Source organism: Megalobrama amblycephala, linkage group LG23 (assembly GCF_018812025.1).
Source record: "Megalobrama amblycephala isolate DHTTF-2021 linkage group LG23, ASM1881202v1, whole genome shotgun sequence".
Lineage (NCBI taxonomy): Eukaryota > Metazoa > Chordata > Actinopteri > Cypriniformes > Xenocyprididae > Megalobrama > Megalobrama amblycephala.
In genome coordinates this window covers 9648644-9664989 of record NC_063066.1, presented here as the reverse complement: position 1 = coordinate 9664989, position 16346 = coordinate 9648644, and the positions used below count along the sequence as shown (strand labels likewise).

At 36.5% G+C, this 16346-nt stretch overlaps 1 protein-coding gene and 1 long non-coding RNA gene across 5 annotated transcripts in view; both read left to right on the top strand.

Moving 5' to 3' along the window:
- fgf13a (fibroblast growth factor 13a) overlaps nt 1–16346 on the top strand; it is a 149581-nt gene that overhangs the window by 30673 nt on the left and 102562 nt on the right. The window lies entirely within an intron of this gene.
- LOC125258808 lies at nt 11571–13611 on the top strand. Its single transcript, XR_007182683.1, has 3 exons — nt 11571–12203; nt 13047–13156; nt 13329–13611. It is a non-coding gene; the product is annotated as an uncharacterized LOC125258808 (long non-coding RNA).

Below are 16346 nucleotides of genomic sequence, written 5' to 3'. Positions count from 1 at the left end.
TTTTGTTTCAATTCAGTGTTGTTTTTGTTAACTAAAACTATTAAAAATCACTTTTGGTTATTGAAATAAAATATAAATATAAGATGAAAAACTTAAAAATGACAAATTTTGCCTTAGTAACCAAGTTTAAGTTGAAATACTAAATGTACTTAAAATAAAAGCTAATTCAAAACAAATTTAACACCTTAAATACCATTTAAAGTAGATATCTTCTAAGTTATGTCTGTATGATACACAGCATTTTTGTATTCATTAGTTAATGGTGTTTTCTGTAAAGGTAATCACGTGTCACTATATTATACACCTACTGTATCTATTATATTGTTACCCATGTGGATAAAACCACCCCTAAACAGGACAAAAAAACAAAACAATCTATGATTGGTCTTTTCATGTCTGTCAGATGGTCTCTTCCTGTTTAAGCGGGCACTTCTTTGCCAGAATAAGCAGACTTTTTGGTGCAGTACGCAGCAGAGGTGGTTGCATACGTCAAAAATCAGTTTTACACATTTCTCCATGTGTTTACCACATTTTCACCTTTTTTGTTCTCTAGCTCAATTGCCTTTTCTCGCTGCACATGTAGTCTTATTGACCTCCACAGCCTCGTGGAGACACTGCAGTGCTCTGCTGTACACGAAAGCGTCTGCAGTTCTTTTGAGGTTGTGTTCGTTGTTGTACCCTGACATCATCTCTAATCTCATCTCTGAGGAGCCCTAAGTTGATTATTACAGTTACAAGGTTGTTATCATGACTGCTCTCAGAATAACAAAGACTCGGCGGGTATCTCTCTCCACAATGGGATGGGGCTCTGAAATAGCCTCCCCATGAACCCCCCCCCACCCCCCTCGCTCCCCTCCTCCATTTTGAATCAGCAATTAGATGCTGTTCTTTACAAGATTCATCTAGAGCAAATGGACGTAATGGCAGGAATTGGTGTGGCAAGAATGAATGAGCTGGCAGGATTGCTAGTGTTTGATTGGGAATAAACTTCATTATGGAGAGCCTTTATAAAGCCCGTGCAGCGTTCTCTACAAGACAAAACACACTACCTTAAAGCCAAAACAATGCTTTTATAAAATATTCATGAATAAATTGATCCACATCTAAATGTATTTACACTAATGCACAATTTTGTCATTCTCTGAGGGACATTTTGGAGAGTTTAGTATCTGGAAATGTAATCTTTAGGAATGATTCATCATCGTTTGGTAACCCATCGTAAATGCCTGACAGGTGACAAAGCCCTAACCTTACATCACCCGCCCTTATGAGACTATAAGATTGATCAACCTATCAGACACAAGCGGGGAACCTTCCACCAATGTGTCAGCATGATATTTCAGCCTTGGTGTAGAGGAGTTCATGGACATGCATTGTTTCATTCTACATGCTTGTCCTTTTTTGTGACTTAGAACTAATGTGAATATATCTTTAGTTATGTCTGATCTTTACTTGCAGACATTCAGTGGTCAGTGGTACAGCGCCGCTGATCAGGGCTGCTCACTATGACTTTAATGCAGATGAGCTTGTGTTTAATCACACCTGTAATCTTAATGCTGAATTATGTATGGGCTGAAGTCTAAATCTGGAAGCTGACAGAGAGCTACATTTGAATAATGTAAAAAAAGAGAAACAAGACATGAGGTTTGCATATCCTCTAAGCGTTCTGTCTGCATGTTACATCACCATTTGTCCTCACGCTGGACTGTGAGGATAAGCTCTGTGACAAACACTGATGCTAATTCAGAAAGATGCTCTTTTCCTAAACCTAGTGAGCTGCCTAAACAGGCTACATTTTAAAGTGTCAGAAGCATGGATGTACCTGACTCGAAAATGTAAGGATGGAATTAGGGCTGGGAGGTATTACGATATATATCGTTACCACAGTATAAAATGTCCATCTTTAGAGATTGTGCTTGTGTATGTCACGGCATGTAAATATATAGCATTATTGCCACAACGCATGAATGCGAATATAAGAGCGGGACTTGCTTGATGTTAAAAAGAGTTATAAGCGCAGTATATCCTGAAAAGGAACTTGGTGCTTGTGTTGACTGTGCGCACACAGAAAGCTGCCTGTCTCAGAAAGCGATCTCAAATTTAGGATTTGGCTCAATGATATAAAGTGTTATTGAGCGCAATAAGTAGTGAAAAAGAACTCAATGCGGTGCACACGCTGACACACAGTATAAACGTGTGCACAAAAGCCTTGTCTTTCAGCATGCGATCACTAATTTAGTTCTCTTTCACATCTTATGGCACTTGAATAATCGAATACACACGCAATTATGTCAAAATGCCCACTGTGTGGAGTATTCATGTAAACACAGCTGGTTATGTCTCAGTTGAAAGTAAACAGTTGGGTGTAAACCGGATGTGTAACAGTGTAATGCGTTTGGTCTTAAAGTGACAGCAGCCAAACATATACCCACCTGCTGCTCTGTCATTAATGTGAATCAAACAAATGAGAAAATAACTTTCTGCTCTTGACTGAATAACTTTTTATTTGCTTTAATAAAAATGTCACTTCGAATATCGAATACTTCTACTGTATAGTACGTGAAAAACAGTATGCAAACATAGTAGTATGTTCGAATTTATAGTATTCGAAAAACAGTAGGTGAAAAGTACTTGGATGACTTACTACTTCCGGTGAGATCCTGAAGTGCACATACGATGGACACTTTACTATCCCATGAGGCCACAGGAAAGGATTTGTGAATAGAGTGAAGGGTCGCAACTGATGCTGGTAGGTCATGTGACAGCAACAACATGGCAAATGTAGTACGTCCGAATTCATTCATACTACACGCATTCATACTATATAGAACATAGGTTTTCAATGGTCGTGAAGTAAATTAAAATTCAAATGTAGTACCTACTCAACAGTATGTGATTTTGGACGCAGCTATAGTGAAAATAAAATTGTCTCAAATTACCAAACATGTTTTATATACTGTGACTGGACGGAATCATAGTCTGAAGCTCAAAAATCTGAGTCTATTTTCATCGTACATGATGATTTTGCAAGAAAATCTCATTAAGTCCGATTGCCCAAAATTTCGGCAACTAACTTTGACTCTTCAGACTGTAAATCGGGGAAAAATTCTGGGAAAAAGTCGTGTAGTGTATTCCAGCCTTTAATTATTCTGCCTCCTAAGATTTTCATTATAACCAAATTCTAAGGCACCATAGCAAGTACCATTCTCAGAGACGACAATCCCAGAATGCAATGCGAGCTCAGTGAAAATTAAATATTTTAAATATTATAAATAAACAGTTCATTGTTACTAAAAAGTATAATTAGTGTTTTTTTAAAAAAAATAATAATTTTACCCAGTTTATGCACCAAACTATTGAAATCAGATACGATTTGAATCTCCTGTGCAGAGTGTTATTTATAATATGTGACATGCTGCCTAAGTAGAGTGCTCCAAATTGGTTACTTATGAGGTTCCATGCGGTTAGGATGCTGCCTATGTAGGCAGCAAGGTAGCAGAACAGAGCTAAAATAAGGTTTATCATACTTCTACCAATGCAGTATGACCTTTTCTATGTCTAGTCTCAATACACTACTTTTTAAAAGTTCAGAGTCAGTAAGATTTATTTTCTTATGCTCAACAAGGCTGTTTTTTTAATCAAAATAACTGTTTCCTATTTTAATATATATTAAAATGTAATTTATTCCTGTGATAGCAAAGCAGAAATCATTCTATAATGCTGACTTGGTGCTCAAGAAAGCATTTTGTATAATTATCAGTGTGAAAACAGTTGTGCTTCTTAATATTTTTGTGGAAACCGATGCATTTTTCAGGATTCTTTGATGAATAGAAAGTTCAAAAGAACATACACATTTTGTTGGTGAGGTGCAGTAGAAAAGCAGAGAACTGCCTGAAGTGAAGTTCTTGTAAAGAACACATCCACCATTGCAGATGCATTAAACATGTCTGCCTGTAAATCAAAGACACAGCTTCCTGCAGTGGATGACAACTGTTAAAGCTGCGTGTCATCTGCAGAGAAATAGCATCTTCATTTCAATACATTTTCGTTTTTTCATGCCGGGCAATTTGCATTTCTCATTTTTCTGGTATATATCTTCAGCATGTAGCAAAAAGATCAAGGACAGAGGTAATTGTCATTCCATTTGTGTCTGCTTCATAGTCTGCATGCATGTTGAAACTACAAGTTGTTATGTGTAAGGTTACACACTGAAGCCAAGTTATGTGGCCTTAGGTTGGGTAGGTCAGTGTGTGAAATGATTTAAAGTGTGAACATTAAATTGGCCACTAAACAGCTGTGATCACTATGAGCTTTGGGTCAAAAGGTCTCCAGCAATGTAACAGATGTATGTTGCTAAGCATAGAGGTCAGAGTTCAAGGCATGAGAGTTACGGAAGGAATGAGGAGGCAACAGTTTTTAAAGAGTGCTGATAGCTGTTGAGATGGTTGCTGCTTTTCCTTGCCGCTTGTTCCAGCTTTCTGAAGTGGTTGGGTTGTTGCTGGCTGACAGCTGAGAAATGATGAGACAAACTGAGGTGCCTTATAGCCTGCTGCTGAAGTGATATGCTCGCTGAAGCTGCACAACCTCAGCTCTCATCCTCCCATCACTCTCTTTAAGGGCCTGTCTGCCTGGCCTTTGGCTATTGATCAGTGCTGACTCAAGACTGCACAGCCACACAGATACACATGCTACCAATAACAGTATGAGTAAAACATCAGATGTGCTCTATAAGGGCTAGTGTGGAGAATTTCAGCTAGTTTTATCAATATCGTATACGAGTGTTTTGGTGCTACTCAACATGACTGGAAACTTTTGACCCTAAAAAAGTATACACACTACCATTCAAAGGTTTGGGGTTGGAACGGTTTTATTTTATTCCTGTGATGGATTTTATTTTTTATTGCTGTGACGGAAAGCTGAATTTACAGCATCATTACTCCAGTCTTCAGTGTCACATGATCCTTCAGAAATCATTCTAATATGCTTATTTGGTAATAAAGAAACATTTCTTATTATCATCAATGTTGAAAACATTTGTGCTGCTTAATTTTGTTAGGAAAATTCTGATCAATTTAGATTTTTTTTTTTTTATGAACAGCATTTATTTATTTATTTTATAATAATTTAAATGTTTTTACTGTCACTTTTGATACATTTATTGCATCCTCGCTGAATAAAATTATTTGATTCTTTAAAAAAACTTACTGAAATGTTAAACTTTTGAACAGAAGTGTTGATTTTTATTAATATTTAATTAATATATTAATATTTTACTATAAATTATACTACAGTAATATATTAAATAATATATTTTTGCTAATTTTGTAATAAAAATGCTTTTAATTTGCACAGAAATCAAACAATTTTATTAGAAGTTTTATACCAGATAGGATATAACCTTGTAGATTTTTTATTTTTTTTTAATGTTCTGTTTTACATTTATTCCTAAAACTGAAGTACAATTTTTTTACATTTGGTTGCAATTGCTTGTGTTTAGGTTAAATAAAACATTTAATTGCTTTATACATTGATATTTGTAAGTAAAATGACAATGCATTTGCAATTGTAATGACTAAATTAAGTTTATATGTACAGATAAAAATGTTCTAAATTAAATCAATAGCTAAATTTGTCTTTAGTCTCTTATATATATAGTGTGTGTGTGTGTGTGTGTATATATATATATATATATATATATATATATATATATATATATATATATATATATATAATTTCACTCTAACCAGCTGGATAATGTTTTTATGGATGCACCGAAACCAAAAATTCTGGATGCACTTGCCCAAAAACTGAAACCGAAAATTACTTAATAATAATTATTAATTTCTTATTTTAAATTAGTTTTTTTTTGTATAATTGTATTACTATTAGACTGTTTAATTAAATTCAATAATTTTATTGAATCTGAATTTAAAAAATACAAGCCAGCAGACTTTTTGAGCAGCCTTTGCTTTTCCAGACTCGGTTTGGAGTCGTGCATGTTCACAAGCGGTGCCGCTCGCAAAGTTATTTAAAAATGCTGCGTGAGAGTGAAACCTGAGTGCTGAACACTGAGGGGCAGGGCAGCATATATTTTCGGCTCACATTTTTGGCCTTTTTTCCCTTTCACCCAAAAACCGAATTTCGGTGCATCCCTAGTACTGATAACATCTGTCTGTGTCCAGGTCGCTGGTTGAGATTTTTAAGTGTCTCCTCAAGCTGTACTTATCATCTTTGTGAAGAGAGAGGTTGCAGATGTCAAACAGAAGTACTTTTCACATGTGTTTTATTTATCTTAGCTGTAGCTTTATTTTCAACTTTGTAATATAGAAATATCTGTTGTTTAGTGTCATTAATTATAATCAGAGATATAATTGATATTAAATGATCTCAGTATCTGATATGTTCATCTGCTAAACAGTTGTAAACAGGCATTAAAATCACATTGATACAATACAGACATGAATAAATTGTGCATTCCTAGTCATGATCTCATTACATAACTGCATCAGTCAATTGCCATGCTTACAATTCCTAGATAAAGCATTTTCTTTTACAGAAATCAACTCTGAGTTGAAATCCCATTAGGCCATGTGTGGCGTACACAATAACCTCCACTTCTCTCACAGAGTGTGTGTCCTCCTCAGGTGACCTCAGGTTCAGAGTGCTGACATTAATAAGGGTAGTGATGTAAAACCTTGACATACATCTGGAGGGAGAGGCAGGGAAACAACCGACTGAAAAACAATTTAATGCTTCCGTGCTCCCACTGCGCCAGAGGCCGCGGTCAAATGAAAAGAACTTGCCATTTCCCTCTTATTTTCTCGTTCCTCAGATCTGGCCAAAACTAAGAGACCATCCGTGTGTATCATTCAGGACAGCAGCAATGGGGGTGGGGGCGGGCTTTGATTAATGTCCAAGTCTTTGCTGACCCAATGTTCATGATTGTTTTGACTGGTTTGTTGTTTGGTGGGAGACCAGAGTTAAACTTGTAAAATGCAAGGTCTATAATATACAGTTGTTTATCTAAAACAGACTGAAGTATTTGGCCCTTGTTGTTCGGTTGTTTCAGAAGTCCAAAGGTCAAGTCAAATTTATTCACAATACACATTGTTTCAAAGCAGCTTTACAAAACGTCATATTGTTATGTCTGCAATTTTTTAATGCTTTAAAATAGAGCAAGTTTTGGGTTGGGCGACATGTTACAATAGGATAAATAGATCTTTAGGTCTAACTATATTTTATTTATTTTGTGTTGTAGGTATATCAGTACCATGGTGTCTTGGGCACATACCTGAGCATTCAAATGTAATTAAAGTCTGATGAAACGGAAGTAGCAACAGATCTTTTCTTCTGTGCAACTTTGCAACTTAGTGTAGTAGATTATTGAAAACAAAGAAAAACCTTCAGTTGTGACACAAACTTTTAGTGTATGTGTACAGCCAAGCTCGTAGCCTTTAAGTACACTCCATACTAGTATGCATATACAGAGCATGTGCTTTGTACATGTGCACTAGAAAGTTTATTCTTGTCTAGTGCCTGTGCTATTTCTCTTCAGAATTTATAACTGAAAAATTCAAGCTGCATATACTAGCTGAGCACAGATACAAATCTGAGTGTGCATGTACAGTATGCATGTACTATGCTGATGATTAAATTTAAGTCATGCGCACTGTACACATACCCTAGTGTACATGCAAAAACTGAATACAATTTAGGCTTATGTCACACTGAAATCTAGAGGAAAGTCTTGCGGACTGGTTCTTTTGGACAGTTCAAATGTTTCAATGCTCCAGTTAAAAAAAGCATTCACCAGTTTGTTTTTCATCATGCTATGATGTAACTAATATGTAATGCTATTATCCTGGTGGATGAAGCAGTGATGTGCAAAAGCATGTAAAGTGATTAAGGTAGTATAAAACCATCTAACTTTTTTTTTTTTTTTACAGAAACCATTAGAATCCATGAAGAAACATTTCGCCCCCTCATTCAAGTTTTCAAAGAACAGTTGGCAAAAAAGCGGCATCCTGTAAGGATCATTTGCTGTATGCCGGGATATTGGCTCATTTTGAGTCTGAGTGACTGTCAGGCATGTCTTAAAATTTGTGTTAAATTGCAGATCAGTGTTGACTCAAGCTGTGTTTTAGACCAGTGTTTCTCAACCAGGGGTCCATGGACCCCTAGTGGTCCTTGACATAATGCCAGGGGGTCCTTATAAAATATCTGAATATGAATTTTTGTATATTTTGACATTTGACATGTTCCAATAAAAGAAGAAGATAATATATGTATAATATAACTGACAATATGATATTGACAAGTCAACTCTTAGTAGTAAATTATATTTTGAGTCTCACAAAGACATTAAGATACCAATGCCACTTTTATTCTGGGGTCCTTGAGGATGTCAAATATGACGGGGGTCCATTACTCAAAAAATGTCTGTTTTAAATTCAGTCCGGTTAGGTGAACTGTTCAAAGAATGATTCACTCTCAATCCAGACATCATAATTGGAAACCTGTTTTCAAACGGTTCAGTTCCATTGTTGAGAAATTAAACTCCTCACCTTTGAAAAGCTAATGATTCATTGTTTTAGATGTGTTCTTTGCATTGACATTTGATTTAGAGTTACACACTTGTTTCTCATGTTCCGTACCAAAAGGGAAGATATTATTTCTGGGTCTAATGGCATGGCTTCTCAAAACAAAATCCTGCCTGTAGAATATGACTAGAATCACTGGTCCTCAGTGACGCGGGGGTGGTTGCATGAAAGATGAGATACTGTATGTACTTTCCTCTTGATTCAGTTTTCTCCCAAAGGGTCATTACTTTGTCAGTCTGAAATGACAATATGTGTCCTAAGGGGCTGTAATATGCCCACCACAGCTTTTGATTTGAATATGAATTAGGGAGGCAGACAGGTTTGCCACCACAACACAGATCATAGTGTTATTTTACAAGACATTTGACTTTTTCAAGTATGTAACACATTACTTTTTCAATTTCAAAATATCAACTTTTTAAAAGAAGAAGACTTTTTAATATAGCTCTCCTGTATGAGAGAAATATAAGGTGTTGTGTGCGCTGTGTGACATGATGTTATTGTAGTTCTGGATATGACTAAATATAGAAAACATTCAATATTATAACTATATTAAATTACACAAATATACTTTATGTATTTAATCTCACTTTATTAACAATGTCTTTGCTGCTGACCTTCACCTTACTAAGAAAAAAACTTTAGATTAGATTTAGTAGTAACTTCCATCGCCTTATATTCTTCTTTAATTGGTAGCACAGCTGAGGTTTGTTTGAGCTGCCCTCATTACAGGTGTAAATATGCATTTCCTTTCTGAGGCTTATTCATTTCACTTTTGGTGTGAAAGCCTTAACATGCCAGAAATACTTTTTTATGATAAAAAAAAACAAAACAAGCAAGCCCACAGGTGTGAAAAAGTAATGCAAAAGTAATGTAATGAGTAACTCAAAATTGTAATGCACTTTAAAAGTACTTTCCCAACAGCAACACTGCTGATAATAGAATAACTACTGTCTGAGATGCTGTTTTGTCATTATAAAGGATAACAGGCCCTTACTTGTTCAAGACAATGCTCATAGCTGCTGACGATTTTTGGCCCTCTAGGGTTAATAAACAGTCCATTGCGGAGGAACACTCAGCTACTTTTCTCCGTGTATGTCTATGGCGAAGGTTTTACTCTGTGGCGGGACCATCCGGTCTGAAATAGTCCGGTCCTTATTATAAGTGTACCATAATGTCAGGATAAGACAAAAACAGGTGAACATGTTGATTCATTATAAATTTTTGTAAATTTTTAACACAAAAAGTTGTGGATGCTTTAAATATTCACTATTTAATCTCAGCCTCCTATCTTTTATTTCAGCCCTAAATTAATACATCTTGAAAATATGTGATTGGCTTCAAAACCTGTTTTCAAACGGTTCGTTATTATATTATTTTGTTCAGATATTTCATGTTTTTCTCTTAGTAGTGTAACCTTCTCCCAGACCCTTTGCTAATTAAACTTGAAGAATTTATGTAATTGTTCCTCACCTTTGAAAGAGTCATCATAACACAACACTCAATTTCCCCTAATGACTAGTAAAGAGCACAACGACTAGTATAGCCAAACATTTTTAACAGCATTAACAACTTCTATCACGTCGTATCACGATTTCCACAAAAATATAAAGCAGCACGACTGTTTTTACAATTGATGATAATAAGAAATGTTTCTTGAGCAGCAAATCAGCATATTAGAGTAACTTCTGAAGGATCATGTGCAAAAAGACTGGAGTATTGCTGCTGAAAATTGAATTTTCAAATACATTAAAATACAAAAGACTTAACATTACCGTTTTCACTGTATTTTTGTAAAATGAATGCAGCCTTGAGCATAAGAGACGACTTAGCATTAAAAAATTTATTCTTATCAGCCAAAATTTTAATATCAGTACATCCCTAAAAAATATAAAGTCTTAGGCAGGTTTTGAAACAGATCTTCAAAAGGTCTTAAGCGTGACTCTTTTGACCGATTGTCTCTGAAGTGTATAAGTTAATTCTCCTTTGTCTTAATGTAGAGCATTATTTGTTGCATTGAGCTGAGTTGTTCTCCCATAAATCTCTCCCTGGCTTTGGTATTAGGTGTTGGACGCTTCTAGAGAGTTCTGGAGAGTACAGGACAGATGTCAGCAATTATCAGAGACACAGAGTTCTCGTAGCTTCTGCCAGCAGGTGTTTACTTTCACATACAAACACACCTCCCACTTGACATCTCTGATATCCCTGACATAAGTCTTTTGGCAAATCAACCTTCTTCTTTTTTTTTGCAATTTGTCTGCTTTACACATACCTTTGACTTTAGAACAACCACTGGATTATGTAAAAGGCAGCTGGCTATATTTGTGTAAGCTGTGAAAAGTGAGTCTTATTGAATTGGGCTTTATATTTCTGTCAAATATGTCTTGCCAACTGTTCCCATGGTGATTCTTTGAGCACTCAAGGTCATAAAGATACTGTAAAGAGCAGTTTATCAAATGAAAGAATGTGCTGTGTTATAAGGTATAGCGGAGCAACGTTTTACTGTTTTGAACCAAGCTTAGGACTAGAGTTAAATGTTTATCTAATTGGATGTACAGAAAAAATTAACAGTATATTTATTATTAACAGTTTGTTCTTTTCTTTGATTAGCCTGTGTGTGTTTTCAGTTTTTTCATTACAGCCCGTGTTTGCGTGTTCCAGACTGACATCAACTTTTTCTTCACGTTACATTGATACATCATTGGCCAGGGACTGCCCAAGAGGACGTTTGACTGACATGTATCACAACGAATCACAGTTCGTTTTGTTCAGCTATGGTTTAGGGGCATGAAAATGTGAAGTTGATGACAATAACAGACCGGCGTGAATCTAATAAATTACTAATTTAAGAACATTGTGCAAGTTTACTGCAACAATGGAGCTGCAAAATTCACATACTTTTGAAAATCCAGCGTCTAGTTGATACATACTGGTAAGCGCTCATTCTCACTGTTGTAAACACGATGGTGTTCTTCTTCCACAAGGGGGTCACGGCATTTGTTTCCAGGCGGACCATTAAAGAAAGCGACACACACGTCTCCCAGAAATCCATTAGAATTCAACCAACCAGATGATGATGATTTAAAAAATCCTGAAGTGTTTCCAGGGGCGGTCACACTGCACTTTTCGTTCCATTGACTTCCATTCAAACGCATGCGAATGCGTCAGACCGGAAACGCAAGCTCGTGCGAAGAATTTCGCATTTCGCTGCGTTCCAAAGTTCAAGTTTGGTGAACTCTGACCTGCGAATTCGCATCACATGAAGACGTGCGACCAGTAGAAGATCGATTCGTCACGGCATGACCTCTTGGCTGAATTAAAAGAATTATATTTTTGCAGTAAAGTCGAGTAGGTTCTATATTTTTACATTTTGAATGTATTGCTTTAAGTTATGTGTTGAATTCATGTTTATAAAAAAGACGTTGTAGACCGTGACGTCATATCACGACCGTTACAGCATCCGAATAAATTTCGCACGTTCAAAGTCTAGTGTGACCGCGCCTGTGTGCCATATGCATCAGACATTCAGTTATCGATCAGTGGGTGTGATGTCTGAGGCTGAGACTATCCACAACCTAACCATAACCTGCCCATAAACAAACGGTGAACAGTTCTGAGAACATTTTTTTAACATCCGAATGTAACACAGTTCGTATGTACGGGAAGGAGGCGGGAACCTGCGAACGTTGAAACAAACTTTAATATAAAATAAACAAAGAACAAAACGAAAGTAATGCTGGCAGACCCTCGCGGACGTCTGCCGGCCACACAAACATAATAAAACATGACGTAAAGTCCAGGCCTGGTCCTCTCTCGTCCTTCACGGTCGTCGCTCCTCCTTTTATGCTTCCGGAGCTCCTCCGTGAGAGACTCAAGGCCGGTGCGCCTCCCAGGTGATGCTCGTTATCACTTGCGTCACCGGCCTCGCGCCGTTCCCTCACGGCTCTCGCCAGCCCTGGTCGCCACACCGAAGTACTTAGATTTAGTATCTTTATGAATAAGATCATTTGTTTTATGCAAGGTATCAGGCGAAAACACAGATGTGACACTCATTTAGGTGACTCACATCATGTCCCTGTATGTTGCTTTGCATAAAATGAAATGATTTACAGCACAGTAGCGATTTTATAGATGAAATAAAACATACACAGACCTGTATTTCACTGACGAAATACACCAATTGTATGGCACTGCAAAAAGCCTGCACTAAGTAACTCAACCGCTGGGATGTTACATCTGACCCAGAAGCTGGGAAACATAAAAACAAAAAACAAAACAAAAATGACCTAACAGGCTCAACCCAGTGTTTGGGATGAAAAGATTACCCAGCATTTTTTTAGACTGTATAATCCGTATACTAACAATCACGTCAGTGCAATGAGATAGTTATCGCACCCCTAACTCAAATGTGTGATGTTCTCTTATCAGATTATTTCTGTCCTCTAGATCCTTCCAGTGTGTGTTTATAAGGGTCTGTGGCAGATCTGTTCTTCTCAGTGGGATAGTTCCCCTGCAGCACTGATGTGTTCAGCATTCATAACAGAAGACACAGACAGGTGGCTGCACTAAACATGCCTCAACATACATACCTATTCTCTTCCTCTCTGTATTGGTCTCAAGCTTGCTGACTTGGGAGCCTGTAGTCATTATCTCAATAGTCTTGTATTGAACAGCAGTAGCGTCTAGTAATTTGTGCCACACTTAACTGAGCCTGTGCTCTTCTCCCAGGCCACCTTCTCTGTCAACACGAATTATTCATGAAGCTATTCCAGCCATCAGCCCCCACCGTAGCAGAACACAAGCTGATGCTAGACCTGAAGGTCAGATCTGAAGGAGTTAAAGGACATCGGTGAACAAACGTGTCTTTGTCCTTTTATCTGTACCGCAGCGCTGCAGGTTTTATAACAATCATACAGTATGTACTTCTTACGTAACTCACTAGTGTTAAATGAAACACTACCTATTGTACAAATTGCAGTTCTGCTCTTTTACCAAATGCATTGTCCGTAAAAAAAAAAAAAAAAAAAAAAAAATATATATATATATATATATATATATATATATATATATATATATATATATATATATATATATATATATATATATATGTGTGTAATATGAATGAATATAAAGACACTTTCTAAAAAATGTTTATTTATATATATATAATATGTTATTCTCGTTATTCCACCAAGCGCACTATTGCTTCATTTGTATTAGTTTCTAAGATAAAAGCCTTCTCAAATTATTAAATGGCTATTTGTCTCAGTAGAGCTCAACACTTTGCAGACAGAGTTAGTGTGTTTGTCTAGGCCACCTCTCTTTCTTTTAAAGAAGTAGTGTCTGACAGAATGGGGTTGCTGTGATGAGTACAGAGTTTGTAGATTTATTTTGGGTCATTTCAGGTGTCTTCATATTAACTGACAAAAATAGCTAATTTTGCCTTTTTGTCTTCAAAATTAAACTTTAATTGCCTTCACTTATCTTCTGATGCGTCTTCCTAATGGATGAGCAGTTTTGCTGTTATGCAATCCATTTATATTTGGATCTGTGCAATCTTGTTTCTCAGCTCCTCAAACCATTAGGTTGTGAAAGTTAGATGGCGTAAAACTGGGATCATTATCTCATTTGTTTATTACTCTAGTGCCCCAGTTGTAATGGGGGTTGTTCACCTCAAGAATTGTATACAAGACAATGCCGTATGTTTCATTTATATTCCTGTTGTCCCAGATTAATGCCACCCGGACGGCTAATCAATACCTGCTGCAAAACCCATTACCAAAACCTGCAAATTGAAAAAAAAAAAAAAAAAGTTAGATGGTTGCCCTAAGGTGATTTAGAGGCTCAACCCATTTGTCTGTCACAGGTTGTGCTGTACGGAGAGTTTGAGTTGTTCAAGACCGTCTGGGATGTAGGTCTAGACGTTATGGATTTGGACTGGCAAATGTGTTTGATGCTATATTCACTCTGTACGTCAGGCACTATTATGCAAAGCTAGGTCAGGCCAGCAGGAAGGTGTTTAGCGATGCCGGTCACGGTGACGGACCCAGCTGGAGATAAATCAGAGAGCTTTGTACTGAAAGCTTTGACCACTGGTGCTCCACAGCTGTTTCCTATATGGACATAATATAGATAGTGCTGACAACTGGGGAAAAAAAAAAAAAAAAAAAAAATTCAGAGTTTGCTTTGAATACAGATGCTTAAAGCACAAACTTGTGTTTAGTGGTTGAATAGAAAGAAATGAGCACATCCTATTGCTATTCTGAATAATTTGACACTATTAAAAGTAATAATTAACAGATAAATGAAAATGAATATATATTTTTCATGTTGATGTGATGCTTACGTTCACTTAATTTAAAACAGTTTTATTTACTTACTAGCATACATACATAATTTACTGACTTGAGCACTTTATTTATTCATTTATTTACTGTATTAACTACTACTACTAATTTAATTGCTTGCATTCTTGCATTTATTTATTTGTTTACTTTTTTTACTTATTTACTAATTTTACAGTGGCCTTGTTACATATGTTAAATGTACTGTAGTAATAACAGTAAATTATGCATAATTGCATGCAACAAACCCTAACTAACCTTATTTACTAACCTTAAAATAAGTCTAAATGTGTAATTACACTGTAACAAGGACATCTTAAAATAAACTAACTATATATATTTATTTACATGTGTACATATTTATACAAAATAGCATTTTTTTTAAATATCTGCCATTTATCGTTATTAGCCCTAACATGCATTTCTAGGTAATGGGACAGTTCACCCAAAATAACATAAAAGTCAAAACCTTGTTTTGAACAGTAGTAAAATTCCTCGTCTGACACAGTTATCATTTTCACGTTTGTTTAAATTGTAAATGCACTCGTGCCCATCTGTTCGCCCATGGATGTGCAGGTCTGAAAACGAGGTGTGTTCAGGTGCATTGTTGGCACATTGCTATTTTGAGGCAACTGAAATATTTTTTTGCAATATTTCTTTTGTTATTTAAAGGGCTCGTTAGTAATATGCGCCTTTAGGTCGGTACACTCTGCTTGTTACACACAGGGACATGCAGTAGCACACAAACATTTTTAAATATTAAAAATATAAGTATTCCTCTCTGGAGAAGCAGTCTTTCCGCTTGCAAATTCTGCCATGTAAATAGTGAATCCGCCATGGTGCAAGTGCAACTGGCTTTTGAAGGGAACTGGAGATGAGACTCTGATTGGTTTATTACATGTTACACCCAAAACACACCCATGACTCATTAAGAGACTAGATACAACCCTTTTGGACCATTTTTTCCATTGTTAAACTAGCAAAGGAGGATTCGGACACACCCTAAGTGCACCTGTGCCATGTGCTTCAGACCATGGGCTTAGATCGTTAAAACAGGACCCATGTTCATTTTTGGGTGGATTGTTCCTTTAAAGGATTGCTAATGTTTGGCTAACTTTACTTTAACTTTACATTTTTAACCAAGAGACAACTTGGCTTGTGTGAGATGAACCGTAACTGGTTGTTTCTTGAAAATTGCCTATAGAAATTCCTATCTAAAAGTCAGTTCTCCTCCCTCAGTCTGATTTGCAGACAAGGCTGTGTGATCACTGCTGTTCTCATGAGGTCCTGGGGCCGCCGGGCGAATGAATGGGCGATCCGCTTGAGTTCACAGGCTGCAAGTGTTGCTCTCTGTGCTGTTGCGTAAGCACATTAAACACACGACCCACACGTGTGAACCTTT